The 10,076-nt window shown below is 33.8% G+C and overlaps 1 long non-coding RNA gene and 1 other non-coding gene across 3 annotated transcripts; one reads left to right on the top strand and one right to left on the bottom strand.

The window, feature by feature from the left end:
- Positions 1-532: 532 nt before the first annotated feature.
- On the bottom strand, positions 533-1,937 carry LOC130503321 (uncharacterized). Of its 2 annotated transcripts, none has more exons than XR_008940736.1 (3): positions 1,863-1,937; positions 1,496-1,719; positions 533-676 (listed from the first exon to the last, which is right to left on the bottom strand). It is a non-coding gene; the product is annotated as an uncharacterized LOC130503321 (long non-coding RNA). The 2 variants fall into 2 exon arrangements; XR_008940737.1 differs by having other exon boundaries at positions 1,556-1,719.
- Positions 1,938-9,228: 7,291 nt separating this feature from the next.
- Positions 9,229-9,344, top strand: LOC130503322 (U5 spliceosomal RNA). Its single transcript, XR_008940738.1, has one exon. It is a non-coding gene; the product is annotated as a U5 spliceosomal RNA (small nuclear RNA).
- Positions 9,345-10,076: the final 732 nt, after the last annotated feature.

The following is a 10,076-nucleotide window of genomic DNA, read 5'->3' as shown; positions in this document are numbered from 1 at the left end:
AGATATATCTAGTCTCATTACTTTTTTTATGTGTTTTAACAGGCTGGAGTTATTGACACCAAAACCCGGAGAGACTCTCTTAAACCGAAAGCAAAATCCATGCAGGGTTCTCGTCCTGTACGTTCCTTACCAAAAGGCTCTTCAGAAAAGGTGTTATGGTAGTTTCATCCGTTCCATTTTAGTGTGATCGTTGTCCACCAATGTTGTTCCTTTGTAAACTTTTAAGTCTTTTTATACGTATATATATCAAGAAAGTTTACGAGATACTCCGTCCGTTCATTTTAATTGTCGTTCTAGATTCATGCACACAGATTAAAAAAAACTTATGATTTTATATTTTTTCAATATAAAAATATAATTATCTATACACCTAACCACTGAAAAATTTTATTAATAAATTTTGTATTGAAATTATAAAACGACACTTATTTTAAAAACAAATTTTTTTCTACAACTATAATTAAACTGAAATGGATGGAGTATATTTTTATAGGAAAAAAAGTTTACAAGATATATAATGAAGAATTGCTTATTCCATAAATATTACATGAGTTGCATAGTTATAAACAGTTCACTGAGAAGTCCCGGGTGTGCCATAGCTAGGGGCTCATCTTACATTTATCACTGGATTCATTGAATTTGTAGCTGCATGTCTTATTATTGCTTCCTACAATCACTGTGGCAATTTTTGATTAACGAAAAGGAGAATGTTACATAAAAACAAGATTTCTAGATGTAATTTAAAAATTTCTTTCAGAAAACTATTTTAAAACTAGGAATCACCACAACCATGTCCAAATAGACAGTGATTAGCTTTTCGGAGACCCGAAGCGATATTTAAAAATATAATTTCAATATTTTATAAATGTAAATTTATACATATTCAATATAGGGAAAATTATATTCAGTATTTATATGTTGTTTATAAATATATAATTTAAGTGCGAAAGAAAAATAAATAAGACAGTATTCAGTATTTAAACATTATCTGTAATTGTATACACATCTTCAGAATTAAAAAAAATAAACACTATTTCTTACGGTTGAACCTAGTACTAAATAGTTTAACTAGATAACAATAAACACTATCGCGCAAAAAAAAAAGATAACAATAAACACTTCACAAAACATATAATCAACTTATAAAAAGTTTACCATATAAAAAGCTAAACATTTATATGTAAATTTTTTGTTTCAAAACTTGTTTAATATTCAAAATTTTAACCTTAAAATACAAACTTTATTTGAATATATGTTACCAAACTCTAATAAATGGACTATCTATATTTGTTCATCGATATGAAAAAAACAATTCAGTTTTGCTAAATTTAGATTTACATAATTTTTGTTCATATTAATATGATTTCAAATTATTTTAATCAAAATATTTTTCAAAATTTTATAAATTAATTTTAAGAATAAATACATAAGAAATCTTTTCGAGAATGTTTCATTGTCTTCTCCTTCGTAAGAATATAATGATAAAAGTGCTTACAAGTTTTTGTTAGATATATATATCTCACATATTGCATTTGAATGAGAAAATGAGCAGTACTATAGCCTGTAATTTGTGGCGTTGCTTGATCGGGTTGGATTTTGGACGGCTTATCTTGAGTGTTTTTCTGTCCGGACTGCCGTGACTTGCTCCCAGGAGTTGCAATTTTGGAATTACCGTGCCCGTTAAGTTCCTCCTCATGGCCATTGTCTCTTTTGATCCACCTATAGATTAGACGACGTATAGAGCGTCAGTTATTTAGTAAGTTCGATGCTAATTTGTCTCCAGTTAAGCTATATATATGAAATAACAAATAAACTAAAACAGCGACTGGTTTAGAACTATCTAACAGAGGTAGAAGACTCACTTAATTTACGGTGTTCCATATGAGCATCAACAAAATGTGAAAAAATGATAAAAAGAAGAAAGAAAATGATGGAAGTGTTATGAATAATTGCTTATGTGGATGTCCAGCCCATTAGTTTATGTACTGGTAGTCTTGGCCTATTCATGGCTTTTATGTATTAACCCATAACCGACATGTAACTCCTATATAAGGAACACTTCTATGATGAAATAAGATAACAGAAATATTACTTTCCCAACACGTTATCAGCACGATACGTTCTCTAAAACCCGAGCTACCCAAAACCAACAAAAAACCTAAAAAAGGCGCATCTTAAAATCGCTCTATCTCTCCAACCGTAAGGATCCAGACGACGAGCCACATACCAAATCGAAGCTCTCGACGAAACCAAACCAACGCCGTAAACCTCGTGTCAATCTGATCTCAAACGCTCCCTCACGCTCTGTTTCAATACGCGCCGCCAGTAACCCTAAAAACCCTAATTTCGGCACAACTTCAAATCGATCGATCTCTTCAACCATGAGGAACCAGACGACGAGTAATATATCAAATTAAAGCTCTTGACGAGACGAATCTAACGCCGTCGGCCTCGCCTCTATCTGACTCCGGACGCGCCCTCACGCTCTATTCTAAGACACGCCGTCAAGTGATCTAAAACCCTGAAATTCTAAAACTCATTCGACGACTTCAAACCGTTCGTTCTCTCAAACCGTAAGGATCCAGACGACTTGTAATATATCAAATTGAAGCTCTTGACGTGAAGAATCCATCGCCGCAAACCTCGTATCAATCCGATCTCAAACGCGCCCTCAAGCTCCGTTCCAACCCGCGCCGTCAACTACCCTAAAACCCTAATCAAAAGCCTAAACCGCAGCCTCTCTTTATACTTTGTTATTTTCTGCGATTTACTTCATCTATCTATACTAACTTGTTTTGATTCATTTTTGATTAAGGTTTCTAAAGATACAAGAGGTTTTTGCTCAACCTAAGACACGCGACCAGCTCCTGATCCGTTCCGGTCATGCAGTTCGCGATCCGACTTGTTCCAGCTCTCGGTGGTCCAAATCTACACTTCAAAGTTCTAAAGGTAAACTTTGAAACCTAAAAGAACTCATAATCGAACATGGTTGATTGATAAAGGAATGACCATTAAAATTTTGCAAAACCCCAAATCAAACCCTAGCAAAGATTAATAGGTCCAAACCCTTCCATGAGTAAATCGAAACTCTTAAACCAAAAGTTCGATATGAGATTGTTTTACAATTAAAATCAAAACCACAATGGTTTCTGAATCTCAAAACCTCTTTGATCTTAATGATCAAATCGATAAAACCTAGAAATCGATCAATCCCCTTTTAAAATCTAAACCTGATCGATTTCATCAAAAAAAAAAAAAAAAAAAAAACCCCTATTTTTTGATTAACTTGAAATTCGATTGTCTACTTGATTGTTTGATAGAAAATTTCGAAAATATAAAATTTCCATTTATAGAAAGTTTCGAAAATAGAAAGTTTCCATTTATAGAAAGTTTCGAAAATATAAAGTTTCCATTTTTAGAAAGTTTCCTTTTATAGAAATTTCTTTTTCTGAAATTTCTTTTTATAGAATTTTATGGGAAACTTCTCTGATTCATTGATCATCTAGAAATGTTTTCTAAGATTGCATCATAACTTCGATTATTTTGCTTGCATCAATACTTATTAAAAAAAAAAAAATTCTTTCTTTGGTGCGTGTGATAAGAAGTATTGATATGAATAATAAAATTTTCTAAAAAGATTACTTAACATAAATTAAGACCTGTTTTGGATAATGTGATTTCAGATGTCGAATTTCGAAACTTCAGATTATACTACCCTAAAATCTTTATGGAGATAATTGATTGAAAATGGCAAATGAACACTTCAGTAGTCCTGATGTCAAGAGGACTCGGACAGTGTATTAATCAAGGTAATTATGTAACTGAAAGTGAAAAAAAAAAAATAAAGCCATAACAATTATGTGCTATCATCTCACTAAGGATCTGAGAGAGCAGTATGAAAATACTAGGGATCCTTATGACCTCTGGTCAAAACAAAACTTCAGATTCTCAATGGTATTATGGCAAAAGGCCATAGATGAATGAAAGATTCTCAGGTTCTAGGATTTTGAATCCGTGGACAAATATCATTCTGCTCAAATGAGAATCACCTATAGTTTTTAAACTATGTGCTGAAGTGGTAACAGAAGAGGACTTATTTTATATGAACTATTCCACATTTCATTCAAAGGATATGTTGTTATCACATAAGTCTAAAAGGTTTCACGACCTATAAAGACTTATTATCATGCCTATTGGCAGCCGAGCAAAGAAAGCAGAAAATTCGAGATACCATCAACTGATTGATAAAATTCAGTAAACATACATTGAGAAACAAGACAATGATATGAAACCTCCTGAAAACATTGAGGATGAAAATGATATATAAGAAAAATCTGAGGAAGCCGTATGGAAAATATAAATTGTGAGGTTGGCTTACACATTGATTAAAGAATCAAAGATTCAGACATTCTGATTTCATGTTTTATGTTTTGATTTGATTTGCTTGTCATTTATAAAATTTATAGCAATAATAAAAGTTGATTCTGGTCTTATATTATCTTGCTTGATTTGCTTGATAATTCCTTGATTGATAAATGACAAATGAAAATTTAGAAAATGAGTATAGTAATTAAAAATCATCCGACCAAAGGCATTGCCTAAAAGGGGCATGAATTATTCACCCAAATAAAAGTCCCATTTGAGTTATAAAATTTTGAAAAGTGAATGGTTTCCACATTGAACCAATGGGCAAAGGAAATATAAGTTCCTTAAGATTATAAAGAAAGTAAAAATTGCCCAAGGCATAAAAATGGTCGAGACTGTACTCCCAACTGATCTAAACTATGCTAAAATATCAGTATGATAAAGGCAAAAGGCCTAGGTAACCAGATAGGTTGACCACGAAATTTTATACACTTTATGGCATGACTGGACTAGCCATCCAGGTCTTTAAAATTGATGCAAAGATTGATATCGAGAAAAGGCACAAAAGAGTTATCCCATAGAATCTCACGTTGTGTAACATGTACACAAGGGAAACTCAATAGGCTATAATGTTCCAAGCATCTAAAAGATTTATAGCATGTTCATGAGGGGGAGAAATGACACTCCCGTGGTCCATGAACAACACTAAAAATCCGAGTGACATGGTCTATGACCATGATAGAACTTGGCCGAATTCTTTGTGATACAAAGATCACTAGCTAATGCTTGGGAACACATAGATTTACATGTAATGATAATATGCATCAGGCCATATAAAGTGAGCATAGATATTCCCATCTAAAGATGATAAAGGGTCATGATCCAGACATAGACCATCCTAAGAGATTATGTTTAGACCACCACAATAATATGTGCCGTCTAGGATGGAACCTCATAAGAAGATGAGATAAGATTGGGAATATATGTTGGATATGAGAAAGCTTTCTCCCACGATTTTATAAGAAACCTTGAGCCAAATATGGGTGATCAGATTAAGGCAAGGTTCACGGATTGTATGATTAAATCCGACTATCCAACATCAGGGGGAGAAAGAAATAAGCTGGTACAAGTATAAAGAAATGGAATGATATTAACCATCCTTGTCTTGGCAAGATCCTCGGACCAGAGAATATGATTTAAGACGTCCAAAGAAAGATCATACAAAGCTAGCTAAAAGAATGCCAGACAGATTAGACCCGAAAAGAAAAGAAAAAGAATGACTAAGTCATACCAGCTTAAGCACCACGAAATTAATGTCCTAGAAGAGACATAATCAAGTTGCTATAGAGTCTAAAGATAGACCAATATGTTCCATAAGATAAGGAACCTCAGAAATGAAAAGAAAGGTGCATAGAAATGACATATCTGAGGTCATAAGAGAAACCAGACCAGACATTGAGATAAGGCTGCGCAGCTAAACATCTAAGATACCAGACCATGTAGTTTGGGACGCCAAACTGCAAGGTAAATGAAGGTTCTTAGTAAGAATGAAATCTCTAATCGATTAGTTCATGTCTGGAACACAATGGAACACTATAAAAGAAGTGTCGACACATAAAAGATAAAGATGCATAAGGAAATAGCACTTGAGTTTAAAAGATATAAGCGAGGATCAGAACCCACGAGAATACAAGAATGCATTCATAGACTAAAGGAAACCGTGGGGGTTCAAAGAAAGATTCAAAGAATCTATAAAAGAGATGGGTGTATTGGCCATATATAGAAACACCATCTGATAAGATAAAACCAGTGAAAAATAGGTCTTGTGTGGGAAAGGAAAAGAAATCGTGAGACATGGACTAAGGTGTTCATATTCCTATTTAAAGTATTCAAGGAATGGCTTGATTACACAAGGATACTCACAGAGACCAAAGGAACAGATTATAAGGAGATATACTCCTATGTGGTGGATGCTACTACAAATTCGAAAAGGTCTGGATATAAGTAGAAAGAAATGTAGTAAGTAGCATATTGATCACTGGATAAAGAAATGATAAAAGTATCAAAAAGATGAGAAGAAATTCTCATAGAATAGTTTTGTTCCTAAGCTATTCATGGACTGAAACAAGGCAGCTGCGAATGATAGACTAAGAAAATAATTAGTACAACCAGTCCATATATCCCTATAGAGGATATTATAATTCCTTGTGTTATGTTTATAACAAACCAACCTAAAGAGAGGTTCAATGATTTCAATGATACAAGTTATCAATTGATTAAACAGGCTATGTCTTACATATGGTAAAACTGCAGAAAAATCATAGCCGTGTGAGTGTGTGAATGATTAAGTCAGCACGCCTAAAGTGAGAACCATAATCTAAGATAGTGACCAGAAGCATACCTGGTCGTGGCTTAATAAGTATAGTATTGCTAAAGGCAAGAAAAGATCGATAGCTATGTATAAAAGACATGAGTGCATTTGACTGCGAATTCATAGTTTGATGAGTTCCATTGCAGCAAATAATTATTTATGGTTTTACCTTAGACACTCATGGTAATGGACGTGTATAGACAAGGTCTATAACATAACATTGATCGACAAAAGGAAATAAAGAAAGACTGGCTACAATGGATAAAACAATTGGCACATACGAAGAGAAATAAGTCCAAATGGGCAAAAGATATAAAGAGAAGTGGTTCGTATGTGTTTGGGTCAGAAGACTCAATATATATTGAATGTCCACGTTTTGATAAAGCCATATAACCAAAGTATATCCGTTGGACATGAAAAGGACCTGCAAGTAAAGTTTTATTGCAGACTATAAAGTCCATCCGAGCATCGTTCGAAGCGCCATCAGTCCGACCAAGACATGGAGTGATCAGCAGCAAAGATGTACATCCTGACCACATCTTTATGGAGTTCCAAAGACATCCAGACGTCCAACATTCACTAGTTCATTCAAGGAGAATCCAGTTGATCATCTTCACCAAGTCACATGCAGCTTCAGCGTTCAGGAAGACTCGGATACCAGATGGAATGCGTCTACTACAGTGATGCATTCATCAAGGGGAGTTCATGTGTTGTACTCTTTTTCCTGTCCATGGTTTCCCATTTTACCACATTGGTTTTGGGGTTTTCCAGAATATAGATTAGACGACGTATAGAGCGTCAGTTATTTAGTAAGTTCGATGCTAATTTGTCTCCAGTTAAGCTATATATATGAAATAACAAATAAACTAAAACAGCGACTGGTTTAGAACTATCTAACAGAGGTAGAAGACTCACTTAATTTACGGTGTTCCATATGAGCATCAACAAAATGTGAAAAAATGATAAAAAGAAGAAAGAAAATGATGGAAGAGAGCAATGGTCACTTTTTTGTCTAAATGTAATGGTCACTTTGATTACATTTTTAAGCATTTATATAGAATAGAGGGGAAAGAAACATAATGGAGTTGACGCTATGGACGACTTATGTTGTGGTTGTCTTAGCTTGACGCGTCTTTAAGGTTTACTCGATCAAATGGGTTTGCACTTTGTCAAAAAAGAAGAAGAGGGGTTGGGTTATCAAAAAGTTATTGTCGGCTAACACTGTATTCTTTTTGAAGAAAAATTGTATTTTCTAAGCAAACTTTTTATTTTCCATTTTATTAATCTTAATAACAATACATTATTGCTGCTATAGAAAAAAATCTTAGTTGCAACTGCTGAAAGTAACAACATGGGCAATTCACCTATATTCATAAACACTAAACAGGCTTGCTATGTTTAACGACGTTGAGAACAAGTTAAGAAGCCAGGAAAAGACTACAAAATACCTCTTCGTTGACTCAGAATTGAATTCGACTCCTTCCCACCTATATATTTAAAAATACTTTGAATATTGCCTTCCACTGAATTAAATAACATAAACATAAATTGTTAACTCACTGGTTTGTTAGATTGAATAATCAAACAATTTCTGTGAGTTATAGACATAATATCACCAGAGCAAGTTCAAGCAGAAAAAGCAACTCAAATGCAATCGGTTAGTCTTTTATTCTTTCTAAAGTTCTTACCATCCTTGATATAAAAAGAAGAGAAGGTTGAGTTTATAAGACCCAATTCTATGTCTAAGTTTGACCTTGAGCACTGTAACATAGTTGATGTTCATGTGGTATTTTTTTTACAGACTGATGAGATTCTGAAGCAGAGAAATGAAATTCACTCAGCTTATTCAACGGCTCCATTTATAGAGAGGAGCTCGAGCAAGAACAGACTCAGAAAGAGCTTGTTCAAAAAGGCAGTGGTTGAGGCAGAAGAAGAAGAAGAGGAAGAAAGCAGCAAACAGAGGAACAAGAAACCAAATACGTGTGACGAGTCTGAGACAATCAAGAAGAAAAGCCGATGGTACAATTTACATTTTAAATTGGACAAGAAAAAACCTTGTTAAGTCTATTGTAAATCATTTTGGATATTTTTTCTCCTTCCAAGTTTTTTGTTTCTCCTTCCAACTTTATTAATCAAAACCATTTGTTTTGATAATTATTATTTGAAATGACAATGGCATGTCCCATACATACACAAAAACGTTGTTTTCTTCTCTAAGTTCTCCTGCATTCGGTTGGCATGGCGTAGCATACAGATTGGAACGCTTACTATATGTTGAAATTCCTCGTCTGAAATAAGAAATAGCCTTTGAATGTTATGACCCATCACGAAATCATTTGGGTTGTAATGTATAGGCCCAGGCCCAGTAGTACATACAGTCCACAATGCCTTGTAGTAAAGAGGTTTTGTATCCCACATCGGAAAACTGAGAAGTTTGGATACTCGAGATGTTAGTATAAATTCACTTCACACTCCTCGCACAGAAACCACGCAGCCATGTGGTGAGCACAAAGCGAACTATTCTTTCGCCTTTTACTAAAGAATACCGTGTGTTCTCCATGCTAAATGGCATACGCCTATTTTTGGATGGTTCCACTTTCGAGTGGACCCAAACATTTTCTAGTCCAAAATTTATGTTGAGAGATTTTGCTTCTACAATCCTCCTTCATAGAGTTGAATCGTCAAAATGCTTACTGGGTTGCTGATAATACAAAATGATCTGTTTAAGAAAGATGGTTTCGAAATAGATAAAAATAATGCTCGACGGTTAAAACATGACTTCATCTAACTTTCTTAAGTAGCTTTGGAAGCTCCATGACAACGATTCAATAGCATAGATTACTTGCTGCTGATAAAAAAAAATAACTTGCTCAACACTAAATGGGACCAAAATCTCATATGGACTAGATGGACAAAAAGTATTCTGCAGCATCCTAAAAAAATCTATATGGACCAAATAGTTGTAAACTACCATATTGTCCTTAATGAATGGACAATATGAGCCATTAGATTATACAATATCATATTTTCTATGTTTTAATCATGACCTCACGTTTCCACAGATCTCTCATTCTCTCTCATCTCTCTCTTTAATCTCAACCACATAAATAACTCACAGTCATACAGTTTTTTTTAATTTTATTATCTCATTCGACTCAGTATAACTAGTATAACTCGTATAACTAAACATGTTAAAAATAATTTAACAGATATATAAATATTATAATCCGTGTACAATTTGTAATTACTATAGTTAACACAACTAGTAAATCATGTTTTACATATGATGGTAAAATTTCATCTATTTTTCTTAGGTTCTTTAATTTTTGTTAAATTATCA

This window comes from Raphanus sativus, unplaced genomic scaffold, assembly GCF_000801105.2.
Source record: "Raphanus sativus cultivar WK10039 unplaced genomic scaffold, ASM80110v3 Scaffold0922, whole genome shotgun sequence".
Taxonomy (NCBI): Eukaryota; Viridiplantae; Streptophyta; class Magnoliopsida; order Brassicales; family Brassicaceae; genus Raphanus; species Raphanus sativus.
This window is presented reverse-complemented; position numbering and strand designations above follow the sequence as displayed.